The sequence below is a fragment of the Sus scrofa genome, chromosome 5, assembly GCF_054392235.1.
Source record: "Sus scrofa isolate SSC_HxYL_T2T_F1_AM1 chromosome 5, Sscrofa_HxYL_maternal_Yorkshire_Landrace_v2.0, whole genome shotgun sequence".
Taxonomy (NCBI): domain Eukaryota; kingdom Metazoa; phylum Chordata; class Mammalia; order Artiodactyla; family Suidae; genus Sus; species Sus scrofa.
The window spans coordinates 109,052,800-109,069,651 of NC_139387.1; the positions used below are offsets into that span (position 1 = coordinate 109,052,800).

A 16,852-nucleotide genomic window follows, 5' to 3' on the forward strand; every position below is an offset into this window, starting at 1 on the left:
CCGAGCCACATCTGCCACCTACACCACAGCTCACGCCAACGCCGGGTCCTTAACCCACTGGGCAAGGCCAGGGATCGAACCCGCAACCTCATGGTTCCTAGTCGGATTCGTTAACCGCTGAGCCACGACAGGAAGTCCAATACTTGTCATTTTCTGGCTTTTTGTTTTGTTTTGTTTTTGGGTGGTGCTAGCCACCCTTGTTCGTGTGAAGTTACAATTAACTTTTCATTGGCTTGTTTCCCGCATGAACAAACTCTGCAGAGGCCGAGACTAGCCTAGATCTTGTTCGTTATGGTCCTCCAGTGCCTGACACATGGAGGGGGTGCTGGAGCACTGTCTGTAAAATGGGTGAGAAGACCTGAATCCTCCCGATGTGCTTGCTTCCGTGAATCTAGGGGTTGGACGGGGACAACATAACATGCAGGACTGCAATAGCTGCACTAGGTGGCTGGCTCCGTGGCTTTAATGGTCTCACCGAGAGGCTCCCGACCCGGAGGGTGGCCTGAGGGTTCATTTCTCCAGCTCGGGATGGGGAGGAAGGTACTCACGTCTGTCTGCTGGCATTTCTGTCTGTGACTCTGGGGAGTCTTTCTATCCCAGATGCATTTTCGGAGGACACGGGAACACTGCCTAATGAGAAAGCCATTCATTCTGAGTGGAGGAGGAGAAGAAAAAAAAGCAAAACAAAAGTTCCTTTCCTGGAGTTCCCATCGTGGCTCAGTGGTTAGCGAATCCGACTAGGAATCATGGGGTTGCAGGTTTGATCCCTGGCCTTGCTCAGTGGGTTAACGATCCGGCATTGCTGTGAGCTGTGGTATAAGTTGCAGATGCGGCTCGGATCCAGCATTGCTGTGGCTCTGGCATAGGCTGTCGGCTACAGCTCCGATTCGACCCCTAGCCTGGGAACCTCCATATGCCGCGGGAACGGCCCAAGAAATGGCAAAAAAAGACAAAAAAAAAAAAAAAAAAAAAGAATCCAGGTGTTCCCGTCGTGGCGCAGTGGTTAACGAATCCGACTAGGAACCATGAGGTTGCGGGTTCGGTCCCTGCCCTTGCTCAGTGGGTTAACGATCCGGCGTTGCCGTGAGCTGTGGTGTAGGTTGCAGACGCGGCTCGGATCCCGCATTGCTGTGGCTCTGGCGTAGGCCAGTGGCTACAGCTCCGATTCAACCCCTAGCCTGGGAACCTCCATATGCCGCGGGAGCGGCCCAAGAAATAGCAACAACAAAAAGACAAAAAAAAAAAAAAAAAAGTTCCTTTCCTGGAAACAGGCCACACTGATTATACATTCGTAATAATAAAGCCTGAAGCCCAGCTGTCATGTCCTGAAACAACTCCATTTAGCCAAATTACAGGTGGGCTCTCGTGGACTGCTTATCTTTTCCTGGCTGGCTGTTTTTGTTCCCAAATCTTGGGTGTGGAAAGGTGAGCCGGAAGCCAAGAGGGGTCTGTTCCCTGATTCCCTGGGGTGGCGGCCCATAAAGACGGTGCCCAGAAGAAACGGCCGCGAAGCCTTCTCGGTAACGCTGCTGGGGTGTGAGCGGGGTTGAGGGCCACGGGTGTGTCTGCAAGACGCTCGAATCCCTCTCCACCCTCTGCCAACATTCCGCCTGGTCAGGTTTTGCTGTCAGGAGTCACAGCCTGTTCTCCCAACTTGGTTTGTCTTTCTCCACTTTGTTCTCCGTTTGCCCGCTGTGAAGCACACGGGGGGCCCAGCCCTGGGAGCTTCCTGGTGAAATAATCGTCTTTCAAGTGTGGGGCTGCTTTTCAGCTCCATCCTCCTTTTTTTGTTGAGTTGGAATCCCCGCCCAACTCACTCCAATAAACGTCTCCTCTGGGCGTTTTCTCCTCAAGACGTGGTAGGAACTCCTGATCCTTTGAGGGAAGAGAATAGGAAGCAGGAGCGAGGCCTTTGGGCAAGTCTGAGTAAACAGTGCTGACCTTGTGTAAAGAGTGCTCAAGTCGCTAAACAGCCGTGAAGTACAAAAGATAAGGGGAAGGACACAGCAGCCCTTGTCCAAATATGGCCCACTTGAACGCTGGATGGTATCTCGGCCTGGCAGGAAAATTCCAGATGTCCCTCTGGCTGCAGATGTTTCACCTTATCTGCCTCTGCTGATAAACGGAAGACGAGCTTGGTATCGGGAGGTGCTGGTTGTCTGAAGAAGTGCAGCACTGGTGTTGGGGCGGCGCTCTCTGCCCGCGTCCTAGCCTTTGCCCGACGCCTCAGATACACCCTGACTTATCATTTCACCCGGACCTGCCCTCAGTGGCTTCGTTTGCATGGCTTCTTCCAATGCGGATCCCAGAGGAGCCAGAGACAGCCGGTCCCCTGTGCCTCGGGGTGCTGTTGAGTCACAGGAAGGGGAATTCTGCCCCCCCCCCAAAGCCCAAAGCTGCTAGCGACTTTGTTTTTTCTGGCACACTAACTAGGCCCAAATCTCCTGGCCTCCAGTTCACACTCCCAGTGCCTCCAGCAGAGAGAAACGTGGCTCTTGCTCCCTCATGTTTGCACATATGACGAGTCTACTAATAGCTTCTGACCGGTCGGGCAGCCCTGCTTTTGAGCAAGCCAAACACTTGTAACCTGAACGTGGAAACACAGCAGAGTTTTGTACAAAGAAGGCTGTGCAGGATTTTTAACTCCTTTTGCTCCTGACGGCAGCCTAGGAGAGAACTTCCAAACTTCAGGCAGAAATGCAGGACAGAAATGCAAGTTTAAGCTCCAGCTTCTGGGCCGCACACTTGAGCAAGATCATTACAGATAGAACAGAACCTTTGACCCGGGCAGTTCAGGCTGCGCTGGGAGGTGCATCTGGATGGATCCGCCCCGAGGTAGTGTATTTACAATGAGAATTGAAGGAAGAGTTTTGAAACATCCTGTCACAGGATGTACTGACGCGCCTGCCTGAACAGGCGGCGGAGGAAACCGGGAGCGGGTGCGGGATCGGTGACCACACCGCCCTCTGGTGGTTTTCCCGAGAAATAAACGAACGAGCTGCAGGTGGACCCAAGGTCTGCGGCAAATTGACCCCAATCAGCTCCCCAGCAGTGTGTTGTTGAGAGGGAGGAGGCGGCGAGGGAGGGAGGGGGAGAGACGGGAAGGGAGAGGATTCCTGCCCACGGCTTTCACCTCTGGGGCCCTAGCGACGGACCGGCCGACTGAGGTCCAGTTTGGGCCTCGGGGCAAACCCCTTGCCCCAGCTTTCCAGCAAGGGATGCTAGTGACAAATCTTGACTGCGTATTTGGACCAGGGCCCCGGGTTCCTTTCTAGCCGCCGAAGCTTTGCCCCTGCTGCTTCTGGCCTGCATTCCCTTTCGAGGTAAGTCCTTCTCTATGCTGGGGGGCTGAGGGTGGGGGTGGCCCCCAGCCCCTGCAAAGGCTCCTGAGACCAAGCGGCCTCTCTGGCACCCTCCGCTCTTCTCCTGGGTTCTTTTTTTGGGCCTGTCATCCTTTCAAACACTGGGGCTGTGCAGGGCACACGGAAGGGCGCTGGCCCTGCGAGCTCCCCGGCTGCCTGTGGGAGGAATGTGTAGGGCTGTTGCAGCCCTTAGGGCAGGACAGGCATGCGGAGCATCTCAGGAGCTGCTTTTCGGGCCCACGGAAGGAAAGTGTGGGCCGGGGGGTGGGGGGGACTTCACAAACACCTCGGATCACAAGGCCCTCGGGCTGAGGATCGGGTTCTGAAGCCGGTCTGCTCTTCGGTCTGCTCTTCGAGTCCTTGCCTGCCCGCTGACCCGGGAACAGAGAGGCCTGGGGCCAAGGGATCGTGTGGCCGGCTGTAGATACTCAGAGTTACCGTGGCTCTTCGTCTTGAGAGGTGGGTTGCTGTGTTGGTTTAGTCGGATTCAGCAGAGTCGGTAAACACGGGGAGGCAAGTGTGCTGCCATCCGTGTTTTCGGGGCTGGGGTGCAGGGCCCTGGCCCTGGGTTTGCTTCACCCTGGACCTTCCCGGCGTCTTACTTCATCCCAGGAAAGGAAGCGGACCATGCTGGGCGTTTGACTCAGACCCGTCACCGCAGTCCCCCGGCTGGCTCTCTCGTCACACTCCCTTTTCACTTGGTCATGAGCGTTTTGCATGGAACGCTCCTCCTTACGAGGGCACCGGTCAGCCCCCGCCCCCACCCGCTTTCGTGACTCTCGGAGTCTCACGCGGATCCCATGATGTGGTTGACGGTGTCACAGGAGGCTCCGGTTTGGAATCAGGATTTACCCATGATCCTGAGGCGTATCTGGCTCTTGAGGAAAACTTACTGCTCCCCGCAAACACTGCAGCCACGTGGCGGCATCACCCTGGGTCGCTTCCGTCTCCATCAACGTCTCCCGGGACACATGACCGTGTCCCTTGGGACGGGCAACACGTCGCTCACACTCAAGGGGTGCACAGACTAGCCTGCGTGGCCGGTACTGTGAGTCTGTCCTCGTGTCGGGGTGTAGACGTGCAAGGATTTCCTTTTCCCCGTAATCGCGGCTGCGTCCTCCCCAAACTCTCCGCCTGCGGGGTTGGAAGCGCTTGACGGCGTCTCGGCCCGATTCTCCCACTTTCTTCAAAGTGTCGCTGAAATCTCAAGACTCGGGAGTGTTCGTTGTAGTTTCAAAATCATTTTCTGTTCAGAGGCCGCCTCCTGCTCGTGCCCACCCCTCAGGAAGCCAGGCCCCTCCCACCCCCGCGCCCTTGGCTGTGGTGCCCTCTGATGTAGGAACTGAAGCTGGCAGTGACCCCTCTGGCTGGTCTGCTTCCAGCGAGGTCCTGTGCCCGCGTCTCCTCTCCGTAGGCGGTGGCTGCTCATCTGGCCGACACTGAGCGTCCCACGCAGAAGCGTCTGAGAGCAGTGTCTCTCTGGGGGCGCATGTGCTGGTGCCTCAGGGGTGCCCAGGCCGCCCCTGGCCACGCTCCGGGTGGAGCCCTCCCTCAGGTGCCATGTCCTCTTTTGGCCGTGGTACCCATCGCATCAGGGGAAAGCGAGGCGGCTGAAGCCCGGCCTCCGTCCTTGGAGTCCGTCAGAGCCAAGCGGAAGCTCTTCTTCTTGCTGCTCCCAAGAGGGCAATGCAGCCCACCTTCTAGCACCTTCTCTCAGCTGCAGCATCTCTCTGGCTCCCTCCTCCAGTCTCAACGCTCTGCCTCCGTTCAGACCAGAGCCAGCCTCCGAACCTCACCTGGGCGGTAAGGGCGGGAAGCACCAGCCCAGCTCATTCTTATCCTACGAGGGCCCCGATTCCACACCCACCTTGTCCGTAGGGGGAGCTGGTGGGCAGACGGCGGCCCCGCTTCAGGACTCTCTCCTCCAAGAGGCCACCCTGTCTGTGTCTCACCCTCCTCTGTTACCAAAGAAGCGCCTCTGCTAACACCTTGACCGTCTCCAGTTCCTGCTCGAAGGCTTCCGTCCCCCCATCCCTAAGTTCCCCAGACGGGGAATGTGGGGTGGAATTTTGTGGGTACCTGCAGGCCTTCCTCCACAGTTCTTGACATGAAGTGGGAGACAGACGTTTGCTATGCGATGACATCCCTGTCCTCGGCTCTGGCGTCATTCTAGAGCCAATCAGTCTGGACCTGGGACCTGGGACGTGGGACCTGGGTCTTGGTAATTAAAAAAAAAAAAAATCCAGTGCTGTTGGCTCACAGCGAAGGTCAGGAAGCTGACCTGACCCCTGGAGGGCGGAGCGGGATCCGCAAGGACACCGAGTAACATTAATCCTGAAGCGAGACGGGGTAGAATAAGGCAGATGTGGTTCTCGAGCTGTGCCTGAGGCTTCTGTGCAAGAAAGTAGGTTTGAGGGATGAAGAATCGGGGAGGGGATTCTTGAATAGCCTTAAGTCCTCCCAGAATCTTTCTTTCCAATTATTTTGTTTTTCTCACCACCAAATACCCAATCTCACTCTTCAAAAAAGACGTGGTGTTTGTTTGTTGTTTGTTTGTTTTTGTGGTTTTGGTTTTGGTTTTTGTTTTTTTTCCAGCTGCATGTGCAGCACATGGAAGCTCCTGGGCTAGGGTTTGAATCAAGCTGCAGTTGCTGGCCTACACCGCAGCCACAGCAATGCTGGATCCGAGCTGCCGCCATGAACTACACTGCAGCTCATGGCAACACCAGATCCTTAACCAGAGAGTGAGGCAGGAATTGAACCCACATCTTCATGGGTACTAGTCAGGTTCTTAACCTTCTGAGCCGTGTTGGGAACTCCTGCCTATGTCCATTTTAAACCAGTGACCCGCGACAGGTGTGGGCTTCTCGTGGGTGGCTTAGCTATTCCTGGAGCAGCGTAGGTCCTGGCGTCGGCCAAGAGCACAGTCCCCAGCAGCTGCTCTCTCACGGCACTTTCACACCATTTTGTCAAATTCTCGTCACCAGTCTGTTTCTCAAACAGGTCTGGGATCTTGTCTTCTTGATCTTTTTCTCTCCATATCCTCCTGGAGTTTATCATCTGGTTAGAGATGTAATATCCTCCCACCCATGAAACACACACACATACATAGACATTTTAAACAGTAGAGGCACGGTATTACTCTTGAACTTGGGCACCCTAACTGAGTCAGCATTATTCATTGCAGCCACTAGAGCCAGGTCCACTGGAAATGCATTTCTACCTGGTTGATTGGCAGTAGCTTTTCCAGTCGATTCAGATTTCCTCAAGTTCTGATGTGCCCCCAGCTGTATCTTCCTCTAAGCTACATATTCACTCGATGGTTGATCAACCTGCTACAGATGCAGTAGTGTTGAGAAGGATTTTCATGAAGTCAGAGCACTTCTGAGTCTCTTCTTGACCAAGGAACTTTATTGTCTGTCTCCTCGAAGGTGCCTGGAGCTGCAGTAAAGCAGGCATTTGAAGGTCTCCTGTGCTTCTTGTTCCTTTTGGCAGGTGCAGCATTGTCACTGGAACAGCTTTTCTCAGGTGTTACCGATCAGAACCATTTGCCAGAGCACAGATTAAATGGAGAGAGGCCACATTGGAATAAACAAGATGCTTAACTCAGGGTGGCTTGGTAGCACTCTCGGTGCTGAGTGTGCGGTGTGCCTGTCACACTCGGGGCACGGAGGAAAACGTGGGGTCTGTCAGTTAAGAGGAAGACCTGGAAAGACTTGTTTCTCAAGTGCTTTTGGAAAGTACTTCAGACAAATAGCCTTAACAGGAAGAGATGCTATGTGGAATAATGAGTTTACCATGTGGTAATGTATCCAATGAGAGTATAGGTAACTAGTTTGCAGTGCCGGCTCCATTCATACTTCCTCTTCTCAGATATAAACCAATAGCCCTGCTGAAAGGGTGAGTTTAGGTGGTCAGGTTGGCACCGTGGAACCCACACCCCTGTCTCCCAAAGACTGTTCCAGGGATGAAGAAAACTGATCTAAGCTGAAGTGGATTCTATTAGTTTCCTAAATGACCCCAAAATGATAGGTGATGGTGAGTTAGGTCTGGTGCCCCAGTGGGTTTGGCTTCGAGGGGAAGAAAGCAAAGATGACAACACCTTAGCAAGAGAGACTCTCTCGGTTTCCCTCCCATAAACATAGCGCCCAGGGCTCCCATGGCAAAGCTATTTCATTGCCATTAGGGACTCAGGCTTCTTTTGTTCTGCTGCTCTGCCATCCTCAGCATGTGCTTCTATCTAGTGGTAAGCTGGCAAACACATCTTCAGTGACTGGGGCTTGGGAGGAAGGAGAGATGGGGAGCGAGTAGGGAAGGGAGGGAGGCTTGATTTGTACCAAATGCTGATTCCTAGACTGGAAATAGTCCCACCACGGCCGATTTCAGGTTCCCAGTGGTTTCATCACTAGTCTGCAAAATTCCTGACTGTTCGACCGTCTGCTGTCCCGAGCCCGTGAGCCGGTGTTCGCCTTCCGTGTCTTCTTCCTCACGGTCCAAAGTGGCTGCCCCATCTCCAGCCATTAGAACTGCTTTCCAATCAGTTTCAATCAGCAAACTCTCTCCCCTTTAAGCTGTCTCCCAGAAGCGGCACACAGTCCCTCTACGTAAGTCCCCTTGGACAGAACAGAATCACGTGACCACACCTACGTGGCCCATGCATCTTTTATTCTGGGTTTCCATGTGCTCAGCTAAATTTGTGTGTCTGTTACCAAAGAAGAAGAGAGAATACATTTGGGGGAAAATTTGCAGACTCTTTTCCTTATGTTAACAACCAGGTGCACATCAATGTCTAAGTTAATGAGGAGCCAGAAGCCCAAGTTAAAAAGAAATTCGTTTTCAGAATGCGAGAGTCGGAGCGGATGTGCAGCAAGGCTGATAAGTACACAGCTCCAGATAGAGAAGAGCTGCTTATCGTTAAGATTTTAGAGTGACCAGCGACAATACCCCTTTCTCTCCTGAGCGGGAACCAATTAAGGGACAGATAAGTACGGCAGATGGAGATAAAAGCATCACCTTTAACACTGGTTAAAGTGTTTGGAGAACAATTTCAACCCTCCAGGAGCAAGGGGGTCTCTAGCTTCACCCCCAAAATAAACTTACCACCTAGTCCAGGTAAAGCTGGAAAACGGCAGTGCTGTTCCCCTCCCTGCCCTGGGCAGCTGTCCTTGAATGCGCCCTATCCAGAGCCCCTTCCCCCCAAAAAGAGAGGAAGAGGCTACACTAAGTTTCTTCTTCTAAATTCACCAGTTAGGAGTTCCCGTCGTGGCGCAGTGGTTAACGAATCCGATTAGGAACCACGAGGTTGCAGGTTCGATCCCTGGCCTTGTTCAGTGGGTTGAGGATCCGGCATTGCCGTGAACTGTGGTGTAGGTTGCAGACGTGGCTCGGATCCCGTGTTGCTGTGGCTGTGGTGTAGGCTAGTGACTCTAGCTCCGATTAGACCCCTAGCCTGGGAACCTCCATATGCCGTGGGTGCGGCCCTAGAAAAAGCAAAAAAAAAAAAGACAAAAATAAAAACAAAGCAAAACAAAAAACCAAATGCACCAGTTAATTGAGATTGATTGAGGGGTAGGGAGAGAGGCCGGGATACGCCCATCGTATTGAAACACGAGGAGTAAGTATTCCTGTCTACAAACCGTAACCTTTCAAAGCCGTTGAGGGTTCACCAGCCATCCTACAGCTGGGTTCCAGGAAATCCCTCTGCGTCCTTACAGCAATCCCCACGTATTTAAACAAGCACAGACCGTTTCTTTTTGATCTTATTTTACTTTATTTTATTCTTTATTTCTTTGTAGATGTATTTTTTTTACTGTACAGCATGGTGACCCAGTTACATATACATGGCTACCTTCTTTTTTCTCCCATTCTCATGCTCCGTCATAAGTGACTAGACAGAGTTCCCAGGGCTACACAGCGGGAGCCCATTGCTCATCCATCCCGAAGGCCACATTCTGCATCCACTAACCCCAAGCTCCCAGTCGCTCCCAGTCCCTCCCAGTCACTCCCACTCCCTTCCCCTCCCCCTTGGCGACCACCAGTCTATTCTCCGAGCCCGTGATTTTCTTTTCTGTGGAAAGTTCCTCTGCGCCGCCATGTATTCGATTCCGGATCTAAGTGGCAAATACCATACGATGTTTCTTTTACAGCAGAAACGGTCCCTTCCTAAGACCTGCCGTGAAAGGCTGCCTGGTCTGGGTCAGATGCTGGCTGCGGTAGGAATCCACAGGGAAGGTTCCGAGAGGGCCGGAGTGGACAAAGGATTGTTTGGGGAAGCGGTAAAACTTGAGCTTATTCTGAAAGTCTGGGCGGCGGGATTTTAATAGGCTGAGGGAATGGAAGTGTTTCAAGAAAGGGGAGTTTCAGTTCCCGTCGTGGTGCAGCAGAAATGAATCCGACTGGGAACCATGAGGTTGCGGGTTCGATCCCTGGCCTCGCTCAGTGGGTTGAGGATCTGGCGTTGCTGTGGCTGTGGTGTAGGTCACAGATGTGGCTTGGATCTGATGTTGCTGTGGCTGTGGTGTAGGCCGGCGGTTACAGCTCTGATTTGACCCCTAGCCTGGGAACCTCCATACGCTGCAGGTGTGGCCCTAAAAAGACAAAAAGACAGAAAAAAAAAAAAAAAAAAAAAGGGAATTTCCTGAGAAACGAAACTGGGGAATGGGCACCGTTTGGGCAAGACCACGGGTAACCGTAAAGGCTGGGGTGCCTGCTGGAGAGCAGTAGGAAATCCAGTTGGAGGGATAGCTTGGGTCTGTGGTGTGGACAGGCCTCACCCAGCGTGCTAAGTAGATGGAGGTGGCATTGGTAGCCACGGAGGAAAAGCAAAACATGGAATTTTCCCCAGATTGTTCTGGAGGAGGAATTACTCCTTTAACTTTTTAGTCACGCAGACCCAACAGATTTCCCCCCCCCCCCTTTTTTTTCTATTTAATCCAGTTAAAATAACTAGACCTAAGACATTCCACTTACAGGATAAAGAGAAGTGAGTCTCAAGCTTTTGTGTTTATTGGAATAACCTGGAATACCCATTAACATACAGGTTGATGGATCCTACGCCTATAGTTTCTGATGGAGGAGGTCAAGAATTTTCATTTTTAGAAGGTCCCAGGTAGAGTTCCCTGGTGGCCTAAAAGTTAAAGGATCCAAGGAGTTCCCGTCGTGGCGCAGTAGTTAATGAATCCGACTAGGAACCATGAGGTTGCGGGTTCAGTCCCTGCCCTTGCTCAGTGGGTTAACGATCCGGTGTTGCCGTGAGCTGTGGTGTAGGTTGCAGACGCGGCTTGGATCCCGCGTTGCTGTGGCTCTGGCGTAGGCCAGTGGCTACAGCTCTGATTTGACCCCTAGCCTGGGAATCTCCATATGCCGCGGAAGCGGCCCAATAAATAGCAAAAAGACAAAAAAAAAAAAAAAAAAAGTTAAAGGATCCAGCATTGTCACTGCTGCGGCTCAGGTTACTGCTGTGGTGTTGGTTTGATACCTGGCCTGGGAACTTCCATATACTGTAGGGTCAGCCCAAAAATAAAATAAAAATTGTATTTAAAAGCAAGAAGGTCCCAGGTGCTGTTGGCTGCGACTGGTCCCGGGATCAAGCTTTGAGCATCGCTGGGATGAATGCTGGCTTGGGGTACATCCTATTTGGCTTTGAATGAATGAATGAATTAGAATCAACTCCCTGCGTCATAAAATGAGAGCTTAGGTGAGATGATGTCTGAGGTCCTTTTGAGTCTATGCTTTTTCTAAACTCCAGGATGCCCCATTCATATTTTTTCCCCTTGAATAAAAATCTTGGCGTTTGCTAAGATTGCCTTTCTCCCCTGTTTATGAATTCATTTTGTATTCTGCACGAGGGCTCGTATCAGGACCTAGGTGGGAATCTGGTGGCAAGTAATTGGACTTGAGATGCTTTCGCAAGAGCGAAGCCCCCCTTCACGTGGGCCTTCCACACTTAGGAAAAGAAAAAAAAGGTAGCAGCTATTTCAAATGGTGTCCATACAGCTTTCACAGGTAAGAAGGGAAGGGAGGTGACTTTTTCGGTAAAGGAAAGGTGCGTTTGACCCAGCGCCTGAAGCTTTGATGAGCATGCACTCCAGCTGTTCAAAATGTTCAGCCTTCAGAAAATATTTACACGGTTCCCAAGTGTCCCAAACAACCAGCCGGATGTCTGGCCCAAGGGGTCAGGCCTTCCTGGCTCAAACTCTGCTCAGAGGACTGGGGCAGGCCTCCTGTCCAGCCACAGGTGGAAGGGCATTTGTTAACAGTTGCAGCAGAAGCAAAGCTCTTTGCACTCTTAGTGGCCCGCCTGCCCTTGGGGCCGAGTGAAGGTGACCTGAGCAGGAGGAGCTGTGGGCAGCCAGCGGGCACACCTACCAGCCTGGGGGATTTCCAGAGTTGCCCTGGGAGTGGTCAGGGGGCTGAGGCAGAAAGGTGATGTGTCCAAGGCAACCAGATACTGGGGACAGGCAGCCCTTGGCAGCCAAGGCAAGATTCTGAGGAATCAGCAGGATATTGATGTTTTTTCTTTTTTTTTCCAAGTAAGATGTGTTTTGTGGTTTCCAGCAAATGAGGAAGCGGTCACCCTTTTTGCTGAGAACGCGCCCACATGATTTGAGCTGTGGGTGAATTCTCCCATGATTAGGAATTCTTCCAAAAGTTACTAAGTGACCGGAGCCAGGGTGGCCTGATCTTGGCAGTCTGGCTGAGTAAACAAACAAATGAGGGCGAGGCAGAAGGAGCTGCCCCCACCGCTCCCGTCTCTCACTCAGGCAGGGCCTGGCCCCCTTGACCTCGCCCTGGCGAGGTGAGACACATCCATGCACCGTGACTTCTGCTTCAGGAGCTAGGCTGGCTATCTTTAAGGCTAGCTGGCTTTTCGGCCAGTTCCTGCGCCCTTCTCTTCTCTTCCTCGTCAGTCTTTGTTCTCGGATGGTCTGGGCAGACCTCTCTACCCCAGGCCGTTAGATTGTCACTTGCTTTGCAGTTGGGCCGTCTGGCAGCGTGTTCCACACGGTGCGTATTCATAACCAGTATTCTCAGTCCGTGCCTCTGTTCTGAACCTGAGCACTTGTCCTTGTCAGCAGAGTTCCTGATCCCAAGGTCGGGATGGGAAAGAGGTCGTTGGGAACACTTCTAGCCGCCCTGCCGACACGGCGCGGTCCGTCGCTTCCGCTGTCCCTTAAGCTCTTTATCCTTGAGAGCCAAGTTCAGGCATCGTCTCCTTTGTGCAATATTTCCTTTTCGTACCAATCTGTCCTTTAAATCTTCCGGTAATGATTTCAGGCGTGAAAAATGAATTGTTTGCATGAACTATGAATTCATCACAAGGCCCAGTTTTGAAGTGAACCGATTTAACCACAGTGTAGGCTAAGCCGGCAGCTGCTAAGCGGTACAATTTCATGGGATCAGGAAGAACTGCCTCCACCGGCTCCCTAGGTGTTCTCTTGTTCTTGAAAACATGGTCTAACTCAAAACTTTGATTCCTATTTGCTCCCTTATCTCCTGGGGAAAGGTCATCCTGCAAACTTCTCACAGAGGTTTATTTTAGTGCAAAAGAATTCAGAGCCCCTCTCCAGAGGCTGTTTTGATAGGGAAAGAGCTTGAGAGTGGGGAAGGGACAGGAGCGTCGGGGGAGGGGAAAGGAAGGGTTTATCTTGGGTCACTGAAGATAAACTCTGTCTAGTTTCTAATTTCATTAAGGGTTGAATGAAGCCTTCTAATGAGTTAGTGCAGTGAAAACCCAGGGTAAAGTGGAGTTCAAATTCAACTCCTTGAAGCGGGACAAGGGACAATTGATACTATCCATCAATCATATGTTAAAACTCTGTCTGAAATGGCTTCAGAATCTTTAGATGGGAAGGAGGTGGCAGGCTTGAAGTTCTTTGTGTTGAGTGTTGCTGTGCTACCAGAAACCAAGCTATGCTTTGATGTATTGGAGACTCCAAGCTGCAGTGCATTCCATCCTAAGAAATGTTAAAATATTTCAGTGCTTTTCTGGGAGAGGTCACTAACTCATTTCTGCACCTGTTCTCCTGGAAGCCGGGCCAGTTGGGTATGGACTAGGTCTTGATTTGATGTAACTCATAACCACGGGCAGCTTCATGAAGGACCTTTTCCCCGAGGCAAGGCTTGAGGGGATACCAGTTCAGGAAACCCATTCTTTTCCTTTCAAGAAAAGTCAGTGCTGCCTTGCTCGGCCAGTTTCCATGGCTGCATCTCTGTGCATGTGGATATAGGAAATGATTTGCTTTTAATTGTCTCGTTTTGGGGTCTGACCAGAATGAACTTTGTGTTTTTGCATTTGTGATGTTTATACAATGTCACAGTGTCTGCTGACAGAAAAGCATCACTTGAAAGAGAACGTTGCCGGGTAGTTGCAAGCCTGAGATGAGAATAAAAGAGGTGAGATGATGGGCAGGAAAGCAGGCAAATCATCAGACACTGACAGGCTCAGGATTCATTTTAAATTTTTGGAGAGTACCTGTCGAATCCAAATAAGAATACGACGCACGTCTTCCGTCTGCTGTTGTGTGCGCACGTTTGCAGGCTGTTCTCTCGACGCCCAGTTTTCTCAGCGGTCACATGGGTGGCACACCCATCTCACGATGCCTGCCTTCCCCATCTTTCCACAGAGGGGAGCTGTAGCTGCACTGAGAGGACGCAAAGAGCCTTCCAAAGACCAAAGATGGAGTGGGTGGTAGTGAGGGTGACCACACGTGTCTGTTTATCGACGGACAGGAGACGGGCAATAACTCATCAGGGTTGCGTTGAAGATTTCAAGGTGTTGAAATCAGACATTTGGCTCTTAATCCAATGAGAATGAAAGATGACCCGTCTCTAGTGTCAACTCAGGACGAGTCATTTCTTTCTTCTGGGATGGGAATCTTACCCAGAAGGTCTGGAGCATTCCTTTCAAAGTCATACGGTGTTTGTTTTGCAAAACGATGGTCCCTCACAGGTGTGCTCATTCGACAGGATGCTAGCGTCTGGTAAGTGGAAAAGAAGAACCTTTTATTACGTGTGGAACTCAGTTGGCCAATATTTATCGATGCTTGCTTTGGGTTATAGGAACGTTTCAGTCCGTAAGTCCCCGACCTTAAGGAGCTTCCACTTGAGTGGAAGGAGACATAGTAAAAATCTAATCACTGGAGTTCCCATGTGGCTCAGCAGGTCAAGAACCCATCTAGCATCCTTGAGGATGCAGGTTCGGTCCCTGGCTTTGCTCAGTGGGTTAAGGATCTGGCCTTGCCAGAGCTGGGGTGTAGGTTGCGGACGTGGCTTGGATCCTGCATCGCCGTGGCTGTGGTGCAGGCCTGCAGCTGTAGCTCCAGCAGGGCCCCTAGCCTGGGAACTTCCATATATGACAGATGCGGCCCTGAAAAGAAAAACAGAGTCTAATCCTGAAAGAAATAAAACAGATCACGGGTTAGAGGTTGGCCTAAACTGGTCAGGGAAGATCTCTCTGAGGACAGCCGTCTGAACTGGGGTCCGAATGTCGGGGAGAAAGCCGCCTTTTGACAGTTTTGAGGGCGTAGGGCTGAGCTCAGCATGTTGCATGGAAACCAGGCCAGGAGGCTGGGATGGGACGGAGGAGAGGGAGGCGGCGGGCGAGGGAGAGAGGGGCTGGGTGCCCACGACTTTAGACACCACGGGGAGACGTTTGTCACAGGGCCGTGGCAAGTCACCGCGTGCTCTGGGCAGGAAAGCGGTGTGGGCTGATGTGGTGAGAACGAATCGTTTAGCTGCTGTGGAGACGATGGACAGACAGGACAAGGGACGGAGACCTGTGAGAGGCCGGAGACCGGGGTCAGGGGGAGCCGTGGAGGGAGGGTGCAGTCGCTTTAGAGGGATTTCCATCTTGTCGTCAGAGCCATCAGGACCAGGAGACAGACTGGCTTCTGCTGCAGAACATCGGAGAGAAGGAAGAACCAGGGATGGCTCCCGAGCTTCCGACCTGAGCAGCGAGTGGTGCTGCTCTTGGTTGAGGCGTCTGGTGGTTGGGGGAGAAGGGGAATTTGACAGGGAAAAGATCCTTCTTTTCAGATCGGTGCACGGGAATTGCTCATTTTGTGCCAGGTCATCCCGCTGCTGTCATCAGAGGTGCACTAATACTTCCAGCCTATAGGGGACGCTTTTAGGGGACCCTTTGGTTCCCAGTACTTAGGGGCAGACACTGGGTGGCCTGGGTGAAGCAGTAACACGTGATTTCTTTTATTAGCCACCCGCCTCCCATCCCCGCCCCAGGCCAGACTGAAATAGTACAAAGGAAGTGAGTTGGGACTCTCCTTAATTCTCCCGGCAAAAGAGGACCACTGTTTTATTTTCAATCAAAGGGTTTGCTTGTTGGCTTCAGGGGCTTTGGGAATAAGTGAGTGATAAAAATCAGCCTTGAGGATAAGAAAGTAAATACAAATAAATCCCTCACATTCTTAGGGCCAACAACCCCCCCCCCCCCCCCCCCCCCCCCCCCCGCTGAAAAGAGGAACCGTGTCTAAAATTCCTGATCTCGTTGGGCTGTCATATGCAGCGAGATAAATAGGTAGGTAATCCTTTTTTCCTGTGAATAAATATATATACAGTATGAATATAGAATATAGATAATATGATATGATGTGTAATATATAAGTATATATTATAAACTATATATAAAATATGCCTATATTCACAAGAAAAAAAAAAATCTATCAATCATCTCTCTCTCTTCCTCTCTCCCCTCGCCTTCCCCCTTCCTGTTACATGTGAGAGAGCAGGAATATTCACAACTTTGGATCAAAACAACTGAACAGAATCTTGTAAGAATATTGTCTCATTCTTCTATTTGTTTCTTCTTTCATCTACTCAGTCATTTAGTCCGCCAAAAACACTTACTATATTCTTTTTTTTTTTTTTTTTTATCTTTTTGCCATTTCTTGGGCCATTCCCGCAGCATGTGGAGGTTCCCAGGCGAGGGGTCGAATCGGAGCTGTAGCCACCGGCCTACGCCAGAACCACAGCAACACAGGATCCGAGCCGTGTCTGCGACCTACACCACAGCTCACGGCAACGCCGGATCGTCAACCCACTGAGCAAGGGCGGGGATCGAACCTGCAACCTCATCGTTCCTAGTCAGATTCGTTAACCACTGCGCCACGATGGGAACTCCACACTTACTATATTCTAAGCATTCTCTTAGCCTCTGTGGATACAAAGACGAATCGTCTGTTGCTACTTATTATTAATTACTATTAACCCTTTTATCATTAAAATGAGTAACCACAACAAGTTTAGTGTGGATTTCAGATGCATTTTGTGTCAGCTCCTGAAAAGAGTACATGCCCGCCTAAGGGGTTGTCCTGAAGTCAGCGGGTACCCCTGAAGGCTGCTGCGTGGGGTGTGACTTGAGTGAGCTTTGCAGGTTAGAGAGATCACTATAGCAACAGTACAGAGATGAAAATTACCTGTCACCTGCCCCCAGACCGCTGCCCTCCCTCCCAGGTGGCTCAGTGTATATAGGCCTG

The 16,852-nt window shown here is 51.5% G+C and overlaps 1 long non-coding RNA gene across 2 annotated transcripts in view; it reads left to right on the forward strand.

The window, feature by feature from the left end:
- The first annotated feature begins 2,971 nt into the window (after positions 1-2,971).
- LOC110260829 (uncharacterized) overlaps positions 2,972-16,852 on the forward strand; it is a 100,011-nt gene continuing 86,130 nt past the window's right edge. Inside the window, exons 1-2 of one of the 2 annotated variants that reach the window (XR_014804607.1) lie at positions 2,972-3,323; positions 15,789-15,894. This is a non-coding gene — a long non-coding RNA (uncharacterized LOC110260829). The remainder of the gene's footprint in view (positions 3,324-15,788; positions 15,895-16,852) is intronic. The other variant, XR_014804606.1, reaches the window with a different exon arrangement.